Here is a 6,243-nt window from a genome sequence, read left to right on the forward strand (position 1 = left end):
TTGAAATATAATTCATATACCATAAAATTCACTCATTTATTTATTTTTTAATAAAAACAGTCACATAGCACTTACTGTTGTCTGGTAATAACAAAAGGGTAATTAAAATATTATGAATAAATGTTCAAGGCCTATAGCTGCAACACAGAACACCTAAAATATGCAAACTGTATTGCTTCTTAACAATTTCTCACTTCATTAGTCATTTCTAGTTGGAGACACTTTGAAGGAAAGTACTATTATCTCATTTTTTGCATGATCTGACCTACTTGTTTTCTCGACTTTGTTTTAGAATCAATCTCTTCTGCATCATCTAATACAAGGTTTGTGTATTCATCAAAACTAATGACACAGCTCTCTATCCACATACTCACTTGCTCATAAAGCCACACCTGAATCTAAGACCTACTTTGCAACTATCTAAAGATAAGGCTGATGGGCTGCACCATCATCTTCTGCACTTTTTGGCCCTGGCCACGGTATGCCATGGTGGAAGCTGACAAAGACCACACTAACTCATGCACTACCTCAGAAAGCTACTTCTGGAATAAAGCACCAGAAGCGAAAGAAAATTCACTCGTTTGAGTGTATAGTTTGTTTTAGTGTATTCAGAGTTGTACGAATATCACAACTTCAGGACATTTTCATCACCCCACAAAAAACTCCATATTCCCTTCCTCCACCCCCCTCCCCAGCCCTTGGTAACCACTAAGCTACTTTGTGTCTTTATGGGTTTGTCTATTCTGGACATTTCATGTACTTGGAATCATATTATATGTGGTCCTCTATGTCTGGCTTCTTCACTCATCAGATTGTTTTCAAGGTTCATCCAGCTTGTAACATGTGTTACTACTTATTTCTTTTTATTGCTAAGTAATATTCCATTATATGGATGGACTGCATTTTTACATTTATCCATTCATCAGTTGATAAATATTTGGTTTCTACCCACTTTTTGTTTTTTGTGAATAATGATGCTATGAATATGTGTGTACAAATTTTATTGTGGACATATGTTTTCATATCTCTTGGGTATATACCTAGGAGTGGAGTTGCTGGGGCAGTTCCACTGCCAAACTGTTTTCCAAAGTTGCTGTATCATTTGAAGTCATTTCTCATTGTGGTTTTGATTTGCATTTCCCTGATGGCTAATGATGTTGAATATATTTTCTTGTGCTTATTAGCCATTTGTATATCTTCTTTGGAAAAATGTTTATTCAAATCCTTTTCCTGTTTTTAAATGAGTAATTTAATTTGTCTTTTTATTATTGAGTTGTAAGTGTTCTTTATATATTCTTCATATATCCCCTATCAGATATATGATTTGCAAATATTTTCTCCTAGTCTATGGGTTGTCTTTTTACTTTCTTTTTTTTTTTTGTTTAAATCACTTTTTTCAATTACAGTTGACATATAATATAATATTAGATCTGGTGTATATCCCAGTGATTAAACATTATATAACTTACTCAGTGATAATCTCAATAAATGTAGTACCCATCTGACATCATACACAGTAATTAGGATATTATTGACTATATTCCCTATGCTGCAATTTACATCTTTATGACTATTCTGTAACAACTACTCTATACTACTTAATCCCTTCACCTTTTTCTCCCATCTCCCCAACCCACCTCCCATCTGGCAACTGTCAAAAATTGTTCTCTGTATCTATAAATATGATTCAGTTCTGTTTCTCCATTTATTTTGTTTTTTAGATGCATTTGTTGATAGATATGTATTCATTATCACTTTATTGTTAATATTCTTATCTTTCTTCTTCTTCCTCTTCTTTCCTCCTCCTCCTCCTCCTCCTTCTTCTTCTTATTCTCCCTTTAACATTTCATGTAATACTGATTTGGTGGTGATGAACTCCTTTAGCTTTTCCTTGTTTGGGAAGTTCCTTATAAATCCTTTGATACTAAATGATGGCTTTGCTAGGTACAGTAATCTTGGTTGTAGGTCCTTGCCTTTCATCACTTTGAATATTTCTTGCCAGTCCTTTCTGGTCTGCAAAGTTTCTGTTAAGAAATAAGCTGGCAGTCTTATGGGAGCTTCCTTGTGGGTAACTAACTGCTTTTCTCTTGCTGTGTTTAAGATTCTCTCTTTATATTGAACGTCTGGCATTTTAAGTATGATATGTCTTGGTCTGGGCCTCTTTAGGTTCATCTTGTTTGGGACTCTCTACACTTACTGGACTTGTATGTGTATTTCTGCCACTGGGTTAGGGCAGTTTTCTGTCATTATTTTTTCAAGTAAGTTTTCAATTTCTTGTTCTCTGTCTTCTCAATCTGGTACCCTATGATGCAAATGTTACTACTCTTGAAGTTGTCCCAGAGTCACCTTACACTATATATTTTTAATTCTCTTTTCTTTTTATTGTTCTGATTCAATGTTTTTTGCTTCCTTAAATACCAAATTGCTGATTTGATTCTTGGCATCATCTACTCTACTGCTGATACCTTGTAAATTATTCTTCATTTCAGTTAATGAGTGTATCCTTCATTTCTGATTGGTTCATTGTTATGGTTTCCATGTCCCTTTTTTATGCTATTGAAGTTGTCACTAAGTTCAGCCACTTTTCCCCTAAGTACATTGAGCATCCTTATAACCAGTATTTTGAACTCTGCATCTAGTAGATTGCTTGTCTGCTTGCTTTTTGTTAAGTTCTTTTTCTGGAATTTTATCCCGTTCTTTCATCTGAGACATGTTTCTCTGTCTCCTCATTTTGGCAGCTCCCCTGTGTTTGTTTCTATGTAGAGCTGCTATGTCTCCTAGGCCTGGTAGAGTGGTCTAATATAGTAGGTATCCTGTAGGGTCCAGTGACACAGCTTGCCAAAACACTCAAGCTGGTAACTCCAGTTGTGCCCACGCCCATGTGGGCTGTGTACGCCCTCCTTTTGTAGTTGAGCCTTGATTGCTGTTGGCAGATCAATGGGAGGGATTTACCCCCAGGTCGATCCACTGCAAGCCATCCCTGGCTGTGACCACTGAAGGGGAGGATCAACTGGGCAGGGCCCCACTTGACAGAGCAGGACTTACTTCAGTGGGGCTTTGGTGCCCACTGAGTCCACCCCTTGAGTGTATCATGGTGGGGGTGGTTGGGTGGTATTTTGATGTGGTCTGAAGCTGTCCTCTGGGTGGATTTGCTCTGGAGCCTCCCAGGAGGTGGAGGCCAATGTCAGCTGCCACCTCTCTTCTGCCCAGGGCCACTCAGCTTGAGCTACAAAGGAATCTGCAGCTGTCTGCTACTTGTGTTTGGCTTAGAGGTGCCCAGGAGAGGCTAAGCTGTGAACCAAGGCTGGCTCCTGATAGTGCCAGGCCTGGGATCACTTAGTGAGAGATACGGGGCATGCTGAGGCAAATAAGATGCTGCTTGTTTGAGAGATTTTAAGACAGTCTGAAGCGTGAGCCCAGATATGCCAAGACAGGTCATTCATATGGAAAAGGCAAGTGGGCCCACAAATTGGGGGGTACAGGGTCTCAAGGAATCACCAGGGCAGAGGTAAACAGTGATAACTAGGTTGATGGAGACTCAGATATGGCACCTACCTGCTGGCTCTGTGGGGACAGGGCTCATCAAAGGAACAATGGCCTCTGCCAGCACTTTTATCTGAAAGCTACCCCCCAGCTCTTGTCCTGATGCAAGGTACTTCAGTTCCTCCTCATATGTCCTTGGTGCCCTCCAATCTGCTGCCCCAGCATTGAAGCTCAGAAAGAGTGAGTCAGAGTAAGTCTATATGCAAGGCATTTAAGAGGAACTGCCTGGATTTAAGAGGAACCGCCTGAGACTACAGAAGTCCTCCATCTTACCCAGCCTCAATCCCTGATGGTTTTTACAGCCAGAAATTATGGGAACTCCTCTTCCCAGCACTGGAATGCTGAGCTTGGGAGCCTGGTATGGGGCTGGGACCCCCCACTGCTCAAGAAGGGACCTCTGCAGCCAAGATATCTCTCCAGATTTTTATCCTCCACAGGTGGGTGTGGGACCAGACCCTTTCATGTCTCTGCCCCTCCTAACAGTCTCTATGTGGCTTCTTCTTTAAATCCCTTGTTGTAGGACTTCTATTCAGCTAGATTTCAGACAGTTCTGAATGATGGCTTTTCTGTGGTTTTCTTGTAATTTTGATATGGCTGTGTTGGTTGCAAATACTGCATTTGCCTATGCTGCTATGGTGACCAGAAGTCCTGTCTTTTCACTTTCTTAATGGTAATTATTTGTAGCAAAAAGTTTTTAATTTTGAAAAAATCCAACTTATTTTTTTCTTTGGTTGTTCATGCTTTTGGTGTCATATCTAAAAAACAATTGCCCAACCAAGATTTGCTTCTATGTTTTCTCCTAAGGGTTTAATAGATTAGTTCTTACATTTAAATCACTGTTCCACTCTAAGTTAATTTTTTCGTATTATGTGAGATAGAGGTCCACTTTCATCCATTGCATGTGTATCCAGAGTTTTACCAGTATCACATGTTAAAGTCTGTCCTTTCCCTATTACATAGTCTTTGCAACCTTGTCATAAGTCAGTTGACCATTTATGTGAAGGTTTAATCCTGAGCTCTCTATCCTAGTTTATTCCATTGGTCTATGTGTCTGTTCTCATGCCAACATAAGCCATGTAGTCTGGGGTGACTTTTATGCAGCCACTGTAATTGGAATAGGGAGGGGAGAGTGGATGGAAGGGATTAAATGAAAGATGGAAAAGAAGAAAGGCTGAAGAGAGTTTCCTTGCTCCTTTTTGAGTCTTCTTAAGCCTACTCTTAGCTTAAATTTGTACACCCTGAAAATGCAAGCCTTGGACATGTAAAAGCAGCTATCTTCTGGCCCCAGGGAACGGTTCAAGAGGGCTGCTCATTTCTGGAGAACTGAAAACAGGACGCTTAGGACAACTTTGAAAGGTTTCAGACTTGTCCTTCTTGGTCCCACCCCTTTATCCTGAAACCTTTGGCTGGAGGTAGTGTTAGAATTTGTACAGCTCATACTGATCTCTCAATGTTGGGGGTGGGGGTGGGGCTGGAGGTGGGGGTGGCAAAGGCAGAAATTAAGCTTTGGACCAATCAACCAGCCTCACAGTTTCCTCCAAAATGCATTCAGGGTCATGGTCTTACGCACTAGCAAGATTAATCTATAGAGGAAAGTCAGATAGATAGGGAATCATTGCAAACTCTTGTGATTTTCCTTCTAGGGTTGTACATAGGATGGGCCCCCAAACCAGAACTGTTTACTTCTGTTCAACTTTAAGCACAGCTTCAGTCAAAAGAAACATCTGCTTCCAAAGTTTGTATCCTTGGTATGCATCTCTCTCTCTCTCTCTCTCTCTCTCTCTCTCTCTCTCTCACACACACACACACACACACACACACACACACGCACATGCACCCACCCCTTCCCTCCCATCCTGCTTTTCTTCCTTCTTCTGGTAACCATTTCCCTTTCTCTGCAGCCTCCCCGCCCAGAGATAACAACTATCCTGAATTAAATATGTATCACTCCTGTTCTTGTTTTATACCTTTATTATCAGAAATCCATTTAGAATATAACATAGTATTTTGCCTATTTGTAAATGTTATATAAATGTGCCACACTATACACATTCTTTTGTAATTTGCCTTCTATTTTAGTCAGTTATTGTTCATGACATGCATCTGTCTTGGTTGGTGTGCCTGGGATCTAGTATCTCAGTGGCTGACTATAAACCAATTTGTTTATCCACTTGCCTGTTCAAAGGCCACTCCCCAGAGAGGACTTCTCTGACCTGACCACTCAATATATGCTGACCTTTTTCTTTCTCCTTTTTCCTCTTCTTCTTCCTTCCTTTAATATAAACACACCAAAGGAAAATACCAGCTTTCAGAGGTAAATCTGGCTTCTGCTAATTCTGACCCTAGTATTCTTTTATAGAACATGTGACAGAGAAAAAGTATGTGTGTTTGGGTCAGCTAAGGAGCAGATGCCGCCTGGCTGGCATAGCTCAGTGGATTGAGTGCGGGGCTGGGAACCAAGCAACCATGTTTCGATTCCCAGTCAGGGCACATGCCTGGGTTGCAGGCCAGTTCCTAGCAGGGGATGCAGGAGAAGCAACCATACATTGATATTTCTCTCCCTCTCTCCTTCCCTTCCCCTCTAAAGATAAATAAAATATTTTTTAAAAAAGAAGCAGATGCCAAGATGAGGTTAGACAAAAAAAAGTGAATCATTGGAGGAGGAATCTATAAAAAGGTAAGGAAAGCCCTCAGACCTTG

The 6,243-nt window shown here is 40.5% G+C and overlaps 1 pseudogene; it reads right to left on the minus strand.

The window, feature by feature from the left end:
- Positions 1–208: 208 nt before the first annotated feature.
- LOC119063617 (small nuclear ribonucleoprotein E-like) lies at positions 209–495 on the minus strand (annotated as a pseudogene).
- Between the last annotated feature and the right edge of the window lie 5,748 nt (positions 496–6,243).

The sequence above is a fragment of the Artibeus jamaicensis genome, unplaced genomic scaffold, assembly GCF_021234435.1.
Source record: "Artibeus jamaicensis isolate MK-2021 breed Jamaican fruit bat unplaced genomic scaffold, CSHL_Jam_final contig_60, whole genome shotgun sequence".
Taxonomy (NCBI): Eukaryota; Metazoa; Chordata; class Mammalia; order Chiroptera; family Phyllostomidae; genus Artibeus; species Artibeus jamaicensis.